Raw genomic sequence first — 20,549 nt, 5'->3', positions numbered from 1 at the left:
ATCTTACAAGTGATTTAGTTGGGGATTGGCCCTGCTTTGAGCAGGGGGTTGGACTAGATGACCTTCTGAGGTCCCTTCCAACCCTGATATTCTAGGATTTAAGTGAGGCCCCTATTTTTTCCCCAGACGAGTGGAGGCAGTGGAATGGCTGCCAGAGGTAACAGTGGTAGGGTGGGTGGGGAGGGGAGTGGTACTTTCAAAACGCAGCATGGACTGGTGCAAAGGATGAAATCCTGGGAACCTGGCTTTGACGTGTGATTGTGGCCGTTTCACACAGCTGCCCAAGCCAGCCCTCCGGGGGCGGCAGGCGTTCACAGTATTTGAGATTCAGAGGAGTGTCAAATACCTGGACCAGGAGCCACGTGCCTCTTCGTTAGTACACATTCTGCAGCTGCCCTGAGAGTGCTGGGAAGGTCGCGACTCCAATTTCCTGGCTGCTCATGTGGCCAAGCAGTAGGTGTCGGTGTGCATATTACCAGTGCAAACACTCACTTCTGCTAAGCCTCCCGGCTGTGTTGCCCCAGATTCATGTCAAAATACAATTGTCTTCCTCTTAATCCTCCCAGGTCAACAGAGCTCCTGCGACTCCACCTTCCTTCCCTTCGCCTTGTGGCAAGGTCTCCACCAGCTAACACCGCTATCTGGGACCGCGCCATCTGAATGAGGCAACCTGGGGGTTGAGTCAGCCTAGGAACACAGAGGGGCAGGAAGGGCCTGTTCACTTTTGGGGCCCAGGTCAGTTCCCATGGAAGTGGCTCGGTGCAAGGGCTCAGTACTGCCTGGCTGAAGTCAATGGGAGCCCACAGCACTCGGCACTTGCTCTGCAGGGTAGATCTGTTGGTGAGCAAACAGGACAGTTCTAGACTTCCTGGTGCTCCTCCGCCCCCATCCTGTGGGAGGAAAGGTGCTAAACCCATGGGGGTGATAGCCTATTCCCTGCCCCTCCTCTCCAGATAAGACATGCCCAGCGATGCCCCAACAGCTCTGGCAATCCTGATTTGTCCCTGGGAGCTGCCTTTTGGGATTGTTCTCCTAGAAGTGAAGGCACGAGGCGGCAAATCAGAGTCTGTGCCTGATGTTGGCCAACCCATGGATGGAAAAGGGCAGCAGCTCTTGACATGTGGTTCTGTGAAGCTGGCACAGTGCTGCCCTTGCTAGCTGGCATGTAGGCCTAGTGTGACTCTAGACAGGGGTGGGGAGGAATCGTAACATTAACAGCACAAGGAGTCCTTCAGGGCCTTCCACTGTGACCACACACGAGCCCCATATAACAGCTATGTCACTGTGCCCCAGTGGTCATCCAGAGGGCCCTGGCTGCCCGTTCCAAGAGCAATGACTCTTGACGACCCCTCCGCCTCCGTAGGTGGCAGCCGGAGCAGCAATGGCATTAAAATGCTGGTGTTGATTTGACACGGGGGCACCTGGAGACATTTTGCTGGGGAAAAAGGAAAATGACAAAGCTCCCCATCAAAGTTGTTGTTACAGCACCGTCCCTTCATGTCAACAGCCTGCTCACGAAAGCTTCTGCTCTAATAAATGTGTTAGTCTCTAAGGTGCCACAAGTCCTCCTGTTCTTTCTGCAGATACAGACTAACACGGCTGCTCCTCTGAAACCTTTCCCAACAAGGGGAGTTTTTAATACAACTTGATGTAGCTCTGGCAGAAAGGACGCTAGACACAGAGCTTGGTAATGTGCGGGCTGTTCATGCTAATTACACGTTGTTTCTAAAATTATGCTCCCAGGCTGGGGGGCTGTGGGCTGGGATCAACATTAAGAGCCTTCTGTGATCAGATTATTTCTACTGTGATACACATTTGAATGAGCCTGTCAACTGAAATTTTCTGTCTGGTTAGGAATTGATTTTTCTAGCTTCTTGCTCATATGTAAACATTTTTAGTGGTCCTCAGCCAAAGCAGGAGCAGGGAAAGCAAACATCAGACCAAGCAAACTCGATCCCTTTAGGGAAATCACTGGCCACAGAAGGAAACAAAACGCATGATGGCTTCAAAAGACATCCATTAAACTGTGTGCTGAAATGATTCATAGCATGGGTACTTAAAGGTTTAATTAGATCTTAATCACATAATTTTATCTTTGTTTTAGAAATTAGTACTTAATGGCTGTATTGCTCTCATAACAGCACCGTGACTAAATACAGCACTAACCCACGGGGCAGAGATGGGACAGAGAGTGTGAGCTGTTCCTCAGAGCAGGATATTAAACACCCCTAAGCCAATCAGACCTGGAAGCATTTAGCAAGGACTCTAATGGAACTGTCTAAAAGTGGAGAGGAGGCAATAAGTGCGGGATCTACATGGCAGATACCCGGCCCCCTGAACTGTGGCCAGGTGCAGGAGCTGGCTGTGTTCTCTTGGCCAGGCCCTGAGGAGCACTAGCCTGGATGGACAGAGCTCTCTGCATGCCCTGGGGATCTCTGCTCAGACGCCTAAGCATGGACTCGAGCTCTGGGCTGCTGAGCTTTGCCCTTTGTTTCCATCTGGGCAGCTGGAGGGTGTGGGGAGCCTTCCATGGGGGTGACACCTGCAGACCTGGCTTGAGGCAGCCAGCAACTCTGTGTTAGACTTAAATCTGGGTCCGGAAGGGAAGATCCGCCTCCCCAGAGAGCTGCTGCTGAGAGCCAAATGGCCTTTGCTGTGCCCCATTGAGACTCTGGGGCCGGGGAGAGAGGGCCCCTCCAGCGTGCTGGAGGCCTGATGAGGGTGTGTAAACAGAGCTCTCCTTAAGAACAGGGTTTGCAGCGGGATAGGAGAGCTCGGGCCAGCTGGCAGCAAGAGCCCGCTCTGACTCCTGTCCAGCCTTCCTCCAGGCCCAGGGGTGCTCAGGCCCCACCCTCTCCCGACCCCTTCCCCAAAGCCCTCACCACCTGCTCTGCCTCTTCCTGCCCCACCCCACCCCCTCCCCTGAGTGCACCCTTTCCCCGCTCGTCCCCCTTCCTCCCGGAGCCTCCTGCGTGCCCCGAAACCACTGATTGCGGCGGGTGGTAGGCGCTGGGAGGGAGGGGTTGACCGGTGGAGCCGCCGGCGGGCGGGGGGAGCCGAGAGGGAGAGCTGGCTGTCCGTGGGTGCTGACCACTCGCTAACCTTTTTCCGTGTCGGTGCCCCTGCCCCTACCGAATAACGACCTAGCGACGCCTGAGCTGCAGTGGAAGAGGAGTCGCACAAGAAGCCTGGCACCCACCTGGCAAGGTTCAGTCTCCCGTGAGCCCAGGGGATCACTATGTATAGGCAGAATTAAGACTCGGGAGTTTCACCCATCTAGGAAACAGGCCGATGTCCCTCAGGCCAGCGTGAGTGGGAGGTGGTTTAATTGAAATCTAGCTAATGAGCAGAGTTCCTTGAAGGTTGGTTAGAATCTGTAAGAAAACAGGATCTTACGTCTTCATCTCGTCCCCGGTTCAGTGCGATGCTCTGTTAACGATGTCAAGAACTGTCACGGGGCAGCCAGATGGCAGGGGCCTTGGAGGAATGGGATGAGGGGGAGGAGCCGGGGTGCTCTGGGGCAGTCTCCCAAGGGAAGTGGTGCGAGGTCAAGTCATTGTGGGGTATCAGAAGAGGGCTGAGCAAAGCACAGGAGTAGCTGCTGTTGGGGGTCAGTCCTGAACTGTCCAAGAGAGGTGAGTGGTGACCTAATGGACTCCTACATCTCGGCTTTGAGTCAGTGGATCGTGGCCGGATGGTGTGAATGACAAGGACAAAACCCACAACCCAGCACGCTACAATGCAATTCTTCTGCAGCTTCCCTTCTGGCCTGGCTGCCAGCCCAGTGCTTGGCTGGCCACGGGTTCCCCTGTGCTCCTTTCTCGGAATTGCCCCAGAGCCCCAGTGCGTTGCTCCTGGCTGCCCTGCTCCTGGGTGTGACCCGGTTTTATTTTCAGTGGGACAACTCTCCAGGAAGGGAAAGAGACCCCTGTCGCCTCTGGAGGCTGTGTGTGTGCATATTAGAAGCATGTGTGTAGGTGCTGATTGATGCTGAGGGACTGGGGTGTCTGGTCCTGACATGCCAACTTCACGCATTGCATTTCCACTACACGGTGGGAGCTGGCTGGTGTTTAGCTCTCCCCGCTCTTTCAGGTAGCGCAGCAGCTGTCCGATTGCACCAGTTCGGGGATGTGTCCGAGTCAGCCCTGTTTGCTGGGGATGCAGAATGCCGGAGACGGTGACATAGATTGAAGTGAAAGGCTGCATGCAGCAGGTTGGACCCTTCACAGAATAGGGCGACCGTCATTAATCTCACTCACTGCTGGGCACTTGGTCTCCTAGGCTGCCACTTCGGGCACCCACAGAACCTTCAGTGCCATCACCGATTCTTGCATTCTACAGAGGCTGTGTTTGTGTGCCCAGTAATGTGGGGTGTGGTCTGCCTGGCATTTGCCATGCGTCCACGTGCTTGGCCAATACACACAGACCCAGGACACTCGCGTTATGCTGCTCTGTGGAGGATCACGTTGGCAGGCTTCAGATATCTTAAGGGTGTTATAAGGAGGACACTCATCAATTGTTCTCCATGTGCGTTGAAGGCAGGACAAGAAGCAATGAGCTTAATCTGCAGCAAGGGAGAGTTAGGTTAAATATTAGGAAAAACTTTCTAATTATAAGGGGAGTTAAGCTCTGGAACAGGCTTCCAAGGGAGGTTGGAGTCCCCGTCACTGGAGGTTTAGGAACAAGTTAGACAAACCTGTTGGCCCTGCCATAGCACAGGGGCTGGACTTGACATCTTGAGGTCCACTCCAGCCCTACAGAAGTGTGATTTGTTGGGGTTTGGGGTTTTTTTTTTTTTTTTTTGCTCCACACTAAGGCTGGTGATTCGTTTATACCTGCAGCAAGAGGAGTGTAGCCAGAGCTGATCCACATGCGTCTAATGCCTGTCTGTTTTATTTCAATTCGTACGCAAAGCCTAGTCATAAGCACGGGGCACCCTTGGCTGCAGTTTTAAAGTTTTATGCCAGATTTGTACCCAAATGTAACAACTGTGAAATTCCAAAGAGCTTGCTAAACACAAACTGAGCAAGGTGACGCTCCAATCACCCACCCCATTCTCATGCACCTGGGGAAAAAAAGACAAGCCTTGACTTTCTCCAAGTTCTGGGCCTGCATATCCTGCAACAGCAAGATCGACAGGTTAATTTCACATTGTGTCACGGGTTGTTTCCTTTGGTCAGTTCTTAAACTTGTTTAAAAATTCCTTGAGTTTGTTCTTGATCCTGTACAGGGCAAGATGTAGAGCAGGTGCACGCCTGGCCCTTTCAATCCCTCAGAGTGGCCCTCATGATCTCATTTCTCAACTGGTGGCCCTGTCCTTTAACTCTATCCTCCCATGTGGGGGTTTTCTCCTGGCAGAAAACAATGTTGCTGTGACTCAAGAACCCCTTAATGCCATCTGGCAAGGGGGTTCCAGGAACTGATGAACCGGAATCGGCCCAAGAATGTCCTGGGAGGTCTTGACTGGGAAATGCGTGTACAGGTGCGGAGTTAGGAGCTATGTTCTTACTGCAGGTATGTTCTTGGAGGCGATATCAAGCTGTGAATCACCAGTAGGGGTGAAAAAGCAGGTTTTCAGTCAGCAAGAGCCATTTATTCACCTGTCTGTCGGATGTAAATGGAGCACTGCGAGCTGACACAATGGATGGCCATTTACATACACAGTCAATGAAGAGATGTGACATCAACAGGGAAGGACGGACCATGAGCTGTGGGGCCTAAGTAGAAGGCAAAGAAGCCACTCCTTATCCTGCACCGAGGCAGTAACCGGGCAAAGGAGGGGTGTGAGAAGAACTTCTGCAGACAGGAGCTTAGCCTGTTGGTTAAGGTTAGTCTCTAACAGCCATGTTATAATTGGAAACAAGTGGCAAGGAGATCGTAATTTACATGTAACCCACAATTCAAGTTATAACCAGTAATACACTTGTTGTTTTCGCTACAAATCTATCCCAGGGCTGTAATATTGAGCAAGGCGCTGACCCTGAGTTGCATCGCATGAGCTGGTGTGTACACAGGGTCTCTGAGGACAGCAGAACTGGTATTTCAGTGGAGAAGGGGCTGAACACGCTTTAAAGGGGCTCGGGGCCTGGGGTGCCTCTGTTGTTAACCAGCAAGGCACAGGCAGGCTGGGCACCCCTACGTGAGAGACCCAGCCTGGAGAGCTGCGCTGCATCCACGCCACTGTTACTCGTGCTCCATGGGAGAGGGGCGTGCAACTTGTGCGTTTGATAGGAAGCACTGAATGTGCTTTATTAGACCATATCGCTGCCCTGTGACTCATAGCAATGCAGCCTGCCCCGTCTCTGAGCTCTCGGGTCTACGACCCTGCCTCTCCAGCTGACATATCTTGTTACTCCCAGCAACAGCCCTCTGACCATTCTGTTGATACGGCTGCATTAATGCAGGACTTGCCTTTGATCCGCAGCATCTGGGAGGCGCAGGGAGATGCGTGCCACTTCCTACAGCCGTATTTTTACTGGAGCAATAAAATCTCTTTGCAATTGAAGTGAGTCTCTCCTTTATCTTTGAAATCCACACTGCCCTTGCTGCCTATGGAGGCGGTGCCCTTCCCCACCTTCCCTTTCTGGTTGTCCTGCCGGGTGAGCCGCTCGCTCGGACTCCTCGCTGCCCCAGAGTAGGGGCCCTAGGTCATACAGCATCTTTGGACAATTACGAACCAGGAATGAACTCCATCGAATCCATTCAGTCCCTGGGTAAATATTTGTACCTAAACTGTTCCAATCTCCCTTTCATGTCCTCGGCTAGTGCAGCCCTCTGAGCTACAGCTGCAAAACTCCACTGGCAGCGGTGACGGCTGGCTGGCACTGGGCAGGGCTCCCTGAGGTGGCACTTCTGAGGTGTAGCAGGGCAGAGAACTGGGGGGCTAACTGGGAACGCCTCTAAACCATGAGTAGGTCAATGGGGTTCTGTGTGTAAGGGAGGCCAGGACTGGGCCTGGGGTGTTCAGGGCAGCCAGGTGGGTCACCTTGCTTCAAAACCTGGGCGTGTGCGAAGCTGTGAACAGGCAGACCTGTAGCTTGTTGCTGTGCGTGGTACGCCCGCAGAAAGCTGCTGAGACAGGCGGTGGATTGTGATTAGTGCTGTAGAATTAATCTGAACCCCAGGTTGTCCTGAACTGAGCTGAAATCCCAAAATCAGGAGAAAACCAGAGCCCTGAGCATAAAATCTCCTGACCAAGGCTGGTGACCTCAGGATGTAAAAGTTCCAGCAGGGCTTTCTACCCCCTGTGTGCCGCTGGGATCTGAGATCCCTTGGGATGTCGCTAGGGTCTCTAGTGCTATTTCCCTGCATCCCCTAGTTCTGAGCAGAGAGAGGCCCACGTGCAAAGTCTGATCAAACTTTGGAAAGTTCAGAGGTGTTTGGAGCCAGGGCTTTGGCTCAGACCACTCTCTAGATGTAGGGATCAGCGATGGAGCTCACAGCAGGAGCCAAACTCTGCTAGCATTTTGGAGTGCTCAGATCTGGGTCTTGGGTTCAGTCCAATTGGGTTCTGGGCCTGATCTCAGAATTTCTGTCACTTGGCAACATGGAGACACCATCAGTCTGAAAAGGCATCCAAAGGCCAGTGCTCTACTGGGCTTGGGCTCCAGGGTGGCAGTGGGTGTCACGGCCCTGCTAGGGAGGTCTGAACTTGCCTGATAGTCTGGCTTGTCCAGACCGTCCTGTCCTCCCTGCCCGCTGAGCTCTCCCCGTAACCGCAAGCCTGTGTGGGTGCACTCGCGTGTGCAGCTTGCAGTGGCCTCTGCATTGCACGGGACATCAGGACAAAGCAGCTGTGCTGCCCCTTCCACCAGTTCTGTGGCTCCCTGCCCCCAGGCCGGTGCCTGGCAATCCCCACAGACCCCCAGCACCCACCCCCAGCTAGCCATCAAGCCCAGCCTTGCACCATTTGCCTCTCTGGTGAAAAGACCAGGTTTGCGTGTGGAGGGCCTGGGTGAGTCCTACGTGTGTGTGTGTTTTGGGGAGGCAGCATCTCAGCTGAGTTTGGCTGCCCGCTCCCTTTCTGGTGCCGCCTGGCACTTCCCCCTGCGTTGATCACTGCAGTCACACGGCTCCGTGCCAGGGGTGCCTTCAGGGGTCTTGCTGGAATTGCTTCTCTTTCAGTGATATAAGAAGCATCGCTTTGCAGTCAGCGCTAGAATGAATTTGACAGGAGCCTTCACAGCCATCACTTCGCACGATGCCCAGCACCATCTGTCCACAACCATTTCCCTTGGAGTAACTGACATCATTGTTCCTGAGCTGGAGAAAATCTCAGCGAAGCTGCCTGCTTGCAGGGATTTGTCAGGGCTCTCCCTCCTGGTCTGATCTGCTGCCTGAGCCTGGCTGCACAGGCCACCTTAATTGGACCAGCCCTTTAATTAGCTGTCAGACTGTGAATTATGGGCAGATGCCACAAGTTCAGATCAGTGTCGATACGATCAGATCTTCCAACAAAGGATAATGTAGGGATTTTTTTACTCATCTATTTTTTTTTTTTTAAGACGCGCACTCTCTCCAGATCAGTAAACTCAAATGAGGCTTAAAGGTGAACTCCAAAAACTTTTTAGAAGCAAATTAAATGCATTAACTGGCTGTGTAAGATCCTAACTTGGTGAGAAGACAGACGGATGGACTCACACCAACTAATAACACATCCAGAAGCCTAGGAGGCGCAAATCAGCTCCTCCTTCATGTAGCTGCCAACATGGGCTGGGGCCTAGCGTCTCCTTCGCAGCAGGAGATGAAACCACGGGCACCTGAAGTACCTCAAGATGCTGCACTGGCTCTGAGAGGTCTGGGCTCTGCAAGGGATGGTCACAGAGATCCTGGGCTCTGTGCCAGACCCATGGGCCTGGAGCTTCCCTCCTGCAGCGGGGGAGCGTTCCCACGCTCCTTTGGGGCATAGCTAAGGGAAAGGGGAGGTAAGCAGAGCCACTCTGGCTGCCAAAACCCCCTCTTGGGGCCTTCAAACGGCTCCCCCGCATGCCTAGGGACCAAGCGGGGAGTGCAAAGGACAACTTCGCACAGCGCTAGCCGTGAATGCGCTGTAATGAGAACCTCTGACACCCTCGCCCAGTCCCCCTCCTTCCAAGTCTCGACCCCTCATGCTCGCCTCACTGTGATTTCTCAGGGCTTATGGGGACTGTGGTCTCCTCCAGCCAACCCTGCTGGGATGCCATTTCGCCAGTAGTGCGCACAGCGGTGAGTGACCTTTCTGCCATACGCTCCCCTCCCAGCCAGGCCCTGATCTGAAACCCACTGATGTCAATCGAAAGACGCCGTTCCTGTGGATCGAGCTGTTGGTGACTGACCAGTAGCCCTGCCTACGCACGCTGCTCACTGGAGTCTGCCGTGGCCATGTCCAGGAAACCCCTCTGACCTTGCTGCCACAGGTACGAGTCATGCTTGTATTAGGAGCTGTAACAGCTGTGCGTCTTCCTTGGAGAGTGGGCAGGGGCCAGTCAGCTCTGAGGACAGGGCATTTCTGTGCCTTAGTGCAAGGTACTAACAGATTGGTAGGAAACGTGACCTCCCTGGACATAGCAAGACACCAGTGCACTGCCTCTCGACTGCCGGGGGTGGAGCCTCAGGAAGGTTTCCCGCAGGGATGATATTTATTCAGGTGAGTTTTTCTAACCGACCTGCTCTAGGAATGATTTGGGTGAGGTTCTCTGGCCTGCATTCTGCAGCAGGTCAGACGAGATGGTCACAGTGGTCCCTCTGCCCTTGGAATCTCTGACTCTGGGCACAGCTCCTGCTGAATGGAAGGAGGTGGCGTATTATAAATATATGAAATCAGCACAGAGGAGCTACAGAGAAATGGGAATCCTGACAAAGAAAGCTACAGACCACAAACTGCTGGCAATGAGAAGCCGAAAAGCGGGGGAAGAGACCTCCTCTGAAGTTGGGAGTCCAGGGAATCTGGAAAATGGGTTTTATGATCAGAGTCCAGCTCTGAATCTGTCTTTGCAAATTACTTGGTTCTGAAGTGCCCTGAAAGCTAAAGGAAGCTAAAAAAGCATCAAAAAGGGGCCCTGAAATTGGATTGGGAATGTGTGGATTGTTTTAAAATGAATGAAACTGTACAGAACATCTGAGCTTTGGAGAATCTTGATTAATTTATATACTGTACCACGGCAGCTTAAATAAAAGAAAAATGAGATTTGTTTTTGTAACAGGACTCTGAGTTCCGGCGAGCGAAGATCCCAGGAGAGGCTCGGGTAATTATTGGGTGTACGTGTGATGCCAGTTGTCCAGCTACAGTGGTGCTAGCTTGTAATGGAAACACAGTGAGGGGGAAGGTGGAGAGGAGGGAGTGAGAATGGGGATGGAGAGCAGTCTCTTGTGGCTGGGGAAGGCCAGTGAAGAATACCTGGTCCTGGTGACAATGTTAGTTATCAGAGCCTCCAGCACAGAAGGCAAATTACCAGCCACCCTGTATAGCCAACCATGAGTAGGTCTGCACATCACCACAAAGACCTGCCACTCACAGCCATTTCCTTTTGCTTGGCAAGGTCTTGGAGTTGGGGACGATGAATAAACCAACCACTGCTTGGGCTGGAAAGAAATGTCTCTTACAGGCAGGTCCTTCTAGAATTTCCTATTGTGGGTGTTTTTTTGCAACTTCCGCTGAAGCATTGGGCACTGGCTACTGTGGGAGGCAGGATACTGGCCTTGTCTGACCCAGAACAGCAGTTCCTGCCTTCCCACAGGGAGAACAGAAGAGGGCTAAGAACAGAGCCTTGGGCCTGACAGAACAGAGGAGATTACATCAAACTTCCATGAGAAATGGAGCAAGGAGCAGGTCGAGAGACATTGGAGCTGGAGCTACCCTGGCTTCTTGCTCAAAAGAATAGAGTGAGAATATCAAGAGCTGTGTGGAGATCAAATACAAGGAGAGGAGAATGTGGAGATCAAATACAAGGATCTGTAATCAGAGGCAAAAAAGCAGAGACCTGTAGGCCATTAGCCACCTGGCAAGGGGCAGAGCCAGCTTTAGGAAAGAGTAGGATAATGTTTGAACTAATGATAGGCCGGCCGTGAAAGGTTTAGTGCAGATGAGAACAGAAAGTCTGGGTTCTTATCTGCACTGTACCAGCCTCACTGCTCTGCAGACTGGGGCTGGAAATCCAGTGAGATTTCAGCCATTTCCTGCATCCAGCTGCACTAGAAATACCTTGAGAACAACCTTCCTTAAGGATTTTGTCACTTGCATTTCCAGTATGACTTCAATCAGGAAACAGGCACTTGCACAATTGAATCCTGGTAGTAATAATTTCGTTGAAATTTTTTCACAGCTTGGGAAGGTGTGTTCCTGGTTTGGCTTGAGGGAGGAATGAAGCTGCTTATTCTATTGAAAATGCCCCAGTTTAGCTAACGTTTAGACCCAGATCCATAGTTAGTGTAAGCTGACGAAGTTCCATTGATTTTTATACAGAGCTGAGCCAATTCATACCAGCTGAGGATCTGGGCCTTAGCTTGCATTATTAATAACTGTATTGATCTTTATTGGTCACGCTAAGATTTTAATTATAAACAGATTATGAAAGATTATAAAATATTTTAATAAACAGCTAATCCGAGTCAACCAGGTAAATAGGCTGCTTATCCCCTTCTAGAGCGTAAACTACTCATGTTTACAACATGCTTCTAACACGTACTAACAATGGATAAAGTTCTGTTTATAAAGAGTTCGGTATAAAATCTGACTGACCTATTTCTCTGGAGCTGTAGGCTGACACAGCCCCCCATAACAGGAGCCTTTCCCAGAGAAGTGCTGGGTGCCTTGTCCCCAAGACCTACAGTCTGAGGATACAGCTGGGACAGAAAAACCCGAAAGAAGTACACAGGAAAGGCGCAGGGAGGGGCATTGCAGTGGGAATGAGCCAGTGCCGGGTTTTCAGGCCTGTTTGGCAGGAGGAGCGATGGCTCTTGTGGCCGTAGGAATTGGATTTTATAGTTACTCTCCGGGGGAGTTGCTGCACGGATTGCAGCAAGCTGTTTAATTAGTCGATCCAAATGCTGCGGCGGGTGTGTTTAGAGACTTCGAAATTCCGTGCTGCCGAGGACACAGACTGGTCCTTTTCTGACCGTGAGAAGGGGTCAAAAGATGACAAAGCAGAGCCTTTACGGTTCTGTTAAGAGTATTCAGAAGGCCCTGATCCTGCTGCCCTCAGTAGAGGTGGCAGGCTCGGGCCCTGAAAAGGCTTGCTTTGAACGGATCTGGCTCAAACTCTTACGGAAGCAGAACCCACTTCAGTTTACATTTATGCTGTTTAAGTATTCAAGAGATGATGAATATTAAAGACCTTCCTGCTGGGGGTTCAGGCTTGAATGAACCAGTCTAAACATGGTGCACGCAACGGCCATGAACAAGCAGCTCTGCATGACTCTGGGGAGTGTGGGGGCGCTCCTGGCCGTGGGCTGGGCGCGTTCAGGGGGATGGATGGTGGCAGCTGAACGAAGGGGTGCGATCCCAGCAGACGCTGCCTGCCCTACCCCTAAGGCAGCTGATCGTGAGCAGGTCACGCAATGCGCTTCCAGCGGGCTCTCGGAGCCTGGGAGCTGCTGCAAAGGCTCGGTTTGGACTTGAACACGTGGGGCCGGATCCGTCGGCTGAGCAGGAGAGGGGAACAGACGCTTCATTGTTCGTGTTTCAGCACGTAGCAAGCGCTGCCTGCTGGTGGGACTGGACACCGCAAAGAACAAACCACCCTCGTCACAGACCACGCCTAGTCTGTTGTGTTCTCAGCCAGGAGTCCAGAGGCACCTGGGGGGCCACAAGCAGGTTTCAGGGGGGTCCTCCAAGCGGGGCCAGAATGACACTCACTGTGGCCCAGGGCAGAAAGCTGAAGCCCCACTGTATGGGGCTGAAGCCGAAGACAGTTTGCGGGGACTCCTGTGGCGTGGGGCCCCAGGCAACTGCCCTGCTTGCTACCCCCTCACGCCAGCGCTGGTTTTTATACGCAGAAAACCAGTAATTGTGGCACAGGTGGGCTGTGGAGTTTTTACAGTATTTTGGGGCAGGGGCGGAGGGAGTGGCTCAGAAAGAAATAGGTTGTGAACCTCTGCTCTAGGAAACCAGCCCGTCTAGCATCTCGCTCAGGCTCCCGGCCCTCTCGTTAACGGCTGATGTTCTCTAAGTCATTAGAACAAACCAAGACACTCTCTGCTACAGCATTCCCTCTAATAGCTGTTAGGTGTGTTTTTGCCATTGAATATTTGCGTGGCTTGCCTAGCTACACGTGTCTCTTGTTTTCGTGGTTGTCTGCGCTGGCCTCGTAACTCAGCAGAGTGTGACTGCAGCATCAAATCCCAGGGCTGCCCCTGGAGCAATTGTTCTGGGGGAGTGATGAAACCCTTATTACCACTGTCCCAGCCCTACCACTCTACGCCAGCACCCCGATTGAATCTGCCTCTGCTGCACTGTGGTTCCCTACGTGTCACGCCACTCCTGATCTGTCTACCCGTGCCCTGCTACCGCTCCCATAGGCGGCTACCCCTGCTCCCTGGAGTCTTTGCATTGTGGTTACTGCTGGGCGGTAGGGGTCAGAACAATGTTCTTTTACTCAATGGTACAGGGAAGCAGAGTTGCCCCTTGTCCAGTGTGCAGGTCTTCACACAAGGCTCTAAAAGATCCAGCCGTATCCAGCCAGCCGTGCTCCATCTGGGAGGTTTAAAGTCAGAGCTACTGTGGGTGAAAACTAAGCAACGTCTTGTGGGAGGAAGAAATAGCAAAAGGTCTCGGACTAATTAGAGCTGGCAAACGTTTCCCAGGTCTGACTTGCGAACCTTACAGTGTTTACATGGAGATCACATTTAATGTGCAGCCAGTGCCCTTGATAAGGAGGAGAGAAAACTTCTTCATTTAAACAAAGGGCCGAGCATCTGTCCCTTCCTGGCTCTCGGAATATTTCCTAATTATACGTCTCCTTCTCTAACCTTGTGTTCCAAGCGCCAGGTGGAGGAGAGCAGCATAATGAAAACCATTAAAAACACTCTGGCTTCCTTTGAGAAGCAGCGCAGGGTCCAACCGGAACAGCCGTGCCCATGTGTGCTTTGTGTCAGGATGATGGCACGCTGCTCTGTCTGTTCCAAAGGACTGGATGGGGTGGAAGGAGAAACCATCCCCGGATGGGAGAGCCCTTTCTTCTAGGGGGATATGTTGGTGGCATAGAAGAATACGGTGGTGTCATTTCGTGCTGGGGTACATAGATTTTTCAAGCCTTTGTTTTTATGTGTGCTGTGGAGTGTGTGTTGATGATGGGGCGGGACAGGTCACCGGTACCTCCGTTGTGGAGCGTAATATTGTGCTCGTGTTAGAGCATATTGGGAATGGACCCTTTGAATAGAAAAGGGGAGTTGACTCTCTCCTGATCATTTTGTCAGCTTGCGAGGTGTTTGCGGGATGAACTTGCAAACACAATGAAATGAGATGGGCCCACAAAATAACCAGGAGGGGTTGAGGCAGCGTCCTTACAGATCAACCCAGGAAGGGCATTGCATGCGTAGGGGACAGCATGGAAGAAAGTACAGGGAGGGTGTGGGAGAGGTGGACAGCACAAATCCTGGAGGCTGGCAGTGTTGGTGGAGAAGCAGGGAGTGACAAAGGACAAGGCTGGGAAAGTGGGAGGGGCAGGGCCCTGGAGGTGAGGAGGAGAGGGTTGAATTGGATGTGTTGGAAAAGGGGGAGCCAGTGAGTCTGTGTCAGAATTTGTACAGGACTCCTGAGCAATGTGTGCTCTGGGGCAGCCAAGTCCCAGTGATGCTGTGGGGCAGATCAGAGGTCAGGGTCTGGGGCCACACTCACTGGGTGCAGGGGAAGTGAGCGCTTGGCACTACTCTCGGGAACCTCTATCCCTCACACTCAGCCAAACGGGGAGGGGCAGACCAGGGCTGGGAGAGTGAGTGTGTCTGGCATTGAGCCTTTGAAGAAGAGATGGCGTCCACCTGACCAAGAAGGGGAAGAGCATCTTTGTACACTGATTAGCCAGCCTAGCGAGGAGGTTCAAGAGGTGGCCAAAGCACAGAGTATAAATGGGTGACCCTAACAGAGGGTTAGATGTTGGGGGTACACATGGGATACTCCAGTAGGGTCAAAGGAACAACAAGAAGATCAATGGGGGAATCTGATCAACATTTTAGATGTCTGTACACAAATGCAAGGAGAATGGGGAATAGACAGGAAGAGCTGGAAGTACTAGTCCATAAGCTAAATTATTATTTATTTGGCATCACAGAGACTCGGGGGGGGGGGGAAGGAGGAAGAAGTCTCATGACTGGAATATTGGTAGCGTGGGGGATAGCTTGTTTAGAAAGGACAAGCAGGATAACAGGGAGGAGGGGTGCATTGTACATAAAGGATATAGACACTTCTTCTGTGGTCCAGAAGGAGGTGGGAGGCAGACCAGGTGCGAGTCTCTGGGTAAAGATAAAAGGATTAAAGATGGGGTGACATCATGGTGGAGGTCTCCTATAGACCACCCAATCAGGAAGAGGAAGTGGATGAGGCATTTCTAAAACAAATAACAGAAATATCCAAAACACAAGACCTGGTACTAATGGGGGACTTGAACTTCCCAGACGTCTGTTGGGAAAGAAATATGGCAAAACACAAAATTTCCAATACATTTTTGCAATGTGCCAGGGATGACTTTTTGTTCCAGAAAGTGGAGGAAGTAACCAGGGGGACAGCCATTGTAGATGGGATTCTGACCGACAGGGAGGAATTGGTAGCAAATCTGAAGGTGAAAGGCAATTTGGGAGACCGAGATCATGAAATGAGAGATTTCATGATTCCTAAGGCAAGGAAGGAGTGAGAGCAGCAGAACAGGGATAATGGACTCAGAAAATCCGACTTTAACAAAATCGGAGAACTGGTGGGTAAGATCCCATGGGAAGAAAATCTAAGGGAAAAAGGAGTTCAGAGGAGCTGGCAACTCCTCAAGGAGACAATATTAAAGGTGCAACTGCAAACTATTTCAGTGCAAAGGAAAGAGCAGAAGAATAGTAAGAGGCTCATACGGCTCCATCGGGAGCTATTTAATGACCAGGAAATCAAAAAGGAATCCTACAAAAAGTGGAATCATGATCAACTTGCTAAGGAGGAGTGAAAAAGAACAGCGCAAGTATGTAGGGACAAAATCAGAAAGGCTGAGGCACAAAATGAGTTACACCTGGCAGGGGACATAAAGGCAATATGAAGAGGTTCTTTCTCTTGCTCCAAATGTATTTAAAGATGAGGGAAAGTATAGGTCCTCTACTTAGTGGTGAAGGAGAGCTAATAACTGATGACATCAAGAAAGTGGAGATACTTAATGCCTATTTTGCTTCAGTCTTCACTAAAAAGGTTAATGATGACAACACAGTATTAAGCAGGGGGAATAAATGCAAGCTGAAATAGTTTAACCTGTTCCTTCCCTATCTTTAGATAAATTAGAGGTATTTAAGTCAGCCGGGCCTGATGAAATTCATCTGAGGGCACTTAAGGAAATAGCTGAAGCAATCTCAGAGCCATTAGCAACTCCTGGAGGATGAGAGAGGTCCCAGAAGACTGGAGAAGGACAAACACAGTGCCTATCTTTAAAAAGGGGAACAAGGAGGACCTAGGGAATTACAGACCAGTCAGCCTAACTTTAACACCTGGAAAGATATTGGAGCAAATTATTAAACACTCAGTTTGTAAGCACCTGGAGGATAATAGGGTTACTAGGAAAAGTCAGCAAGGATTTGTCAAGAACAAATCATGCCAAACCAACTTAATTTCCCTCTTTGGCAGGGTTACTGCCCTAGTGGATAGGGGGAAGCAGTAGACACGATATACCTTGATTTTAGTCAGGCTTTTGACACATTCTCATGACATTCTCATAAGCAAACCAGGGAACTGTGATCTAGATAAAACTACTATAAGGTGGGTGCACAGCTGGTTGAAAGACTGTACTCAGAGAATAGTTATCACTGGTTTGCTGTCAAATTGGGAGGGCATATCTAATGGGGTCACACCGGGGTTAATCCTGGGTCTTGTACTAGTCAATATTTTCATTAATGATGTGGATAATGGAGTAGAGAATATGCTTATAAAATTTGCAGATGACACCGAGCAAGCACTTATGAAGACCAGGTTTAAAATTCAAAATGACTTTGACAAATTGGAGAATTGGTCTGAATTCGAAAAGCTGAAATTCAATAAAGACAAGTGCAAAGTACTACATTCAGGAAGGAAAAACCAAAGGCACAGGACGGGGAATGCCAGGCTAGGCCAGGCCATAGTGCTGCTGAACAGGACCTGGGGGTGTTAGTGGATCACAAACTGAATGAGTTCTCAATGTGCTGCAGCTGTAACAAAGGCTAATATTCCTGGGAGTATGAACAGGAGTGTTGTATGTAAGACACAGGAGGTAATTTGTCCCGCTCTGCTCTGCTCTGGGGAGGCCCCAGCAGGAGGATCGGGTCCACTTCTCGGCACCACGATTTAGGAAGGATGTGGACAAATTACAAAGAGTCCAGAGGAGAGCAACAAAAATGACCAAAGGTTTAGAAAGCCTGACCTATGAGGAAAGGTTAAAACAACCAGGCATGTTTAGTCTTGAGAAAAGAAGTTTGAGGGGTGACCTGATACCAGCCTTCCAATATCATAGGGGCTGTTATGAAGAGGAGAGTGATCAATTGTTCTCCCATCCACTGAAGGCAGGACAAGAAGCAATGGGCTTAATCTGCAGGAAGGGAGAGTTAGGTGAGATATTAGGAAAAACTTTCTACCTCTAAGGGTAGCTAAGCTCTGGAACAGGCTTCCAACGGTGGTTGTGGAGTCCTCATCATTGGAAGTTTTTAATAACAAGTTGACAAACATCTGTCAGGGACGGTCTCGGTTTACTTGGTCCTGCCACCGCGCAGGGGGCTGGGCTTGAGGCCTTCTCGAGGTCCCTTCCAGCCCTGCATTTCTATGATTCTATGAATAATGGAGACAAAATTGCAGAGGGTTCCAACCCAGCCCTCCTTTCCCTGATCCAGCCAAATGTGAGCATTTCCTTGGCCTTTGCTGCAGTTAAAACGTGGTAAATAAAACCGTTCTTGGTCATTTTCTGCCCTTCCTGCAGACAGCAACAATGGGACCTTGACAATAGAAGCAGGTGGTTTTGCACAGGATGTCTGTTTCCCATCTAATTGACAATTAGAGCGAAGAGCACCCCACCTTGTCATCTGCATGTTGAAAAGGAACACCAATGATATGTCCGACTGTTCTTACGGCTTGGGAGTTTTTCCTGAGATTTAATCTAACTCGGCTGTGCTGTAGTTTGAACCCACTGCCTCTTGTCCTGCCCTCTGGGGCCAGAGAGAACAACTTTTCTCCATCCTTTTTGTGGCAGCCTTTCAAGTATCTGAAGACCGCTCTCATATTCCCCCTTAATCTCCTCTTTTCCAAACTAAACATACCCAGTTCCTTCAGTCCTGGCACAGATGGTACCTTCAGGTACAGCCCTGGCTGTCAAGGACCCACCAGGCAACTTTAGCATGTAGACTCATAGACTTTAAGGCCAGAAGGGACGGTTGTGATCATCTAGTCTGCCCTCCTGCACATTGCAGGCCACAGAACCCCACCTACCCACCCTGTAATAGACCCCTAACGTCCGGCTGAGTTACTGACGTCCTCAAATCATGGGTTAAAGACTTCAAGTTACAGAGAATCCGCCATTTACATCAGTTTAAACCTGTACATGACCCAGACCCCAGGCTGCAGGAAGGTAGAAAAACCCCAGGGTCTCTGCCCATCTGACCTGGGGGAAAATTCCTTCCTGACCCAAATATGATCAGATCAGTTAGGCCCTGAGCATGTGGGCAATACATGCCAGGCAGATACCAGCATCTCTCTGGTTCCTACAAAACATTTCTCTCTTCCCAGTCTGTATGGGGGTCTGGAGCTTCAGGTGAGAGCGAATCTAAGGGAAGCTCAGCCCAGACTTCAGGGCTCCAGCTGGCTTGGGCTGGAACCATGTGAGCTCAGGGATTTTTATAATGCCAACTCACACATCAAGCCAGGTTTGTCTGAGACTGGGACAGGTTCCAGTTGGAGACCTACTGAGAAAACCTTGGGATAAAAATGGTCCCAGTCCCAGATCTGTGATGACCCCTGAAGCCAGGTGAGCTCTGTGAGGCATCGGGCTTGATCTCAAACATTTTGCTACAGCTCAGCATGCCCCTTGTCCCTCTGTTAGAGCCTGGGTGGCCTCATGCCCATAGGTAGCACTCTGAAGGTCGGTCTCTCTTGCAGAAATGACCCATGGAGAGTCTTGGGTGCTGGAGTCACAGTCCATGGATCCGGGGTACCAGCCACCAGCTCAGCAGTTGCTGCAAAGTCTTTCTTACAGCTTGAACTGCTTGGTTTTTAAATGGATATTTTCCTCCTCTGTTTAGCACCTATAACTACAGGTCATAATGAACTGGAGGAAATGTTAATCACGTTAAGGGACTGATCTAACACTGCAGGCGAATTAGCAATGGGGCTTAAACTTTTTCCCCTCCTCCCACCAGTGCCTGGCTACGACGTCTAGCTGTCTGCAAACCCATAGCAGAACGAGCCAGGCTAGGGATGGTGTTTGAGTCTTTGCCTCAGACATCCCCACTTTCTGGTCAGAGCCTTTACACACACTGTGCATGTGGTTTGCTGAGGTTTAATAAACTCATGGCCAGCGCAAGGCAGCTTTGTCAAATGCCAGCGGAGCATGTGTTCATACCCATGTGTGCACCGAGCAGCCCCGGAGGGAGGTAGCTGGCTAGTCTATATTACAGTTACAAGGGCAGTGCTATTTCACTACAGGCTGAACTTTAGTTCTGACATCCTATTACTGAAATCTCGTCCCCCATCACTGTGCAATCGGGTGTTAGCATTTTGGACTTGGCATGCACATTAATCACGTCACCGAAAGGTCTGCCTTGTCACCATCTTTGGACATTTTCATCAAGTCTTCACAGTATATTGGAGCAAAGCGCACTGTCTCCCTTACCAAGTAAATAGATGGCCTCAATTATCAGAATTGTACACTGGCCATTACAATTTATATGCTAGCTTATAAAATCCACACTCAGAGAAAATATTTCCCCCAAACTATCTCAGTAGTTAAACAGCGGGGAAGCTGTTCAGGGCCACAGTGTCCTACCAGAGGAAATATTGAACAATCAAAGATAATTGGCTTTGAAAAAGGGAAGCCCAGCTCTCACTTAGGGGCTGGACTGAGTCTTGTCTGAGAGAATGCAAATAACCATGGACAAAAGCCCTATTAGCTCAACTAGCCCACCCCCCTCAGAACCTGGATTGGTCCCTACTGCACATTTACTAGCATTTCATCCAGTCCACTTTTACATCTGCCAAATAACGGGGTTTCTACTGCTTCCCATGGGAAACTGCCCCAGCCTAGCACACCGCACTCTCACCCCCTTTCCTAAACGTCCCCTTCCTTAACTTCATCACAGGATTCCTAGTTCTACCCCGTGTACATGATGCTAAATAAGTCCTTGGTGTTCACCCCCCGTTATCCCCATGTCCTCCTGAG

The 20,549-nt window shown here is 50.6% G+C and overlaps 1 protein-coding gene across 1 annotated transcript in view; it reads right to left on the bottom strand.

Annotated features, from left to right (window-relative positions):
- Positions 1-596: 596 nt before the first annotated feature.
- Positions 597-20,549, bottom strand: part of HS3ST2 (heparan sulfate-glucosamine 3-sulfotransferase 2) — an 82,807-nt gene continuing 62,854 nt past the window's right edge. The window contains exon 3 of the mRNA XM_074964932.1: positions 597-687. The gene's annotated coding sequence lies outside the window, so the exon portion shown is untranslated. The remainder of the gene's footprint in view (positions 688-20,549) is intronic.

The sequence above is a fragment of the Natator depressus genome, chromosome 10 (genome assembly GCF_965152275.1).
Source record: "Natator depressus isolate rNatDep1 chromosome 10, rNatDep2.hap1, whole genome shotgun sequence".
Lineage (NCBI taxonomy): Eukaryota > Metazoa > Chordata > Testudines > Cheloniidae > Natator > Natator depressus.
Note: the sequence above shows the minus strand (reverse complement) of the source record. Positions and strands in the feature narration are given on the sequence as shown.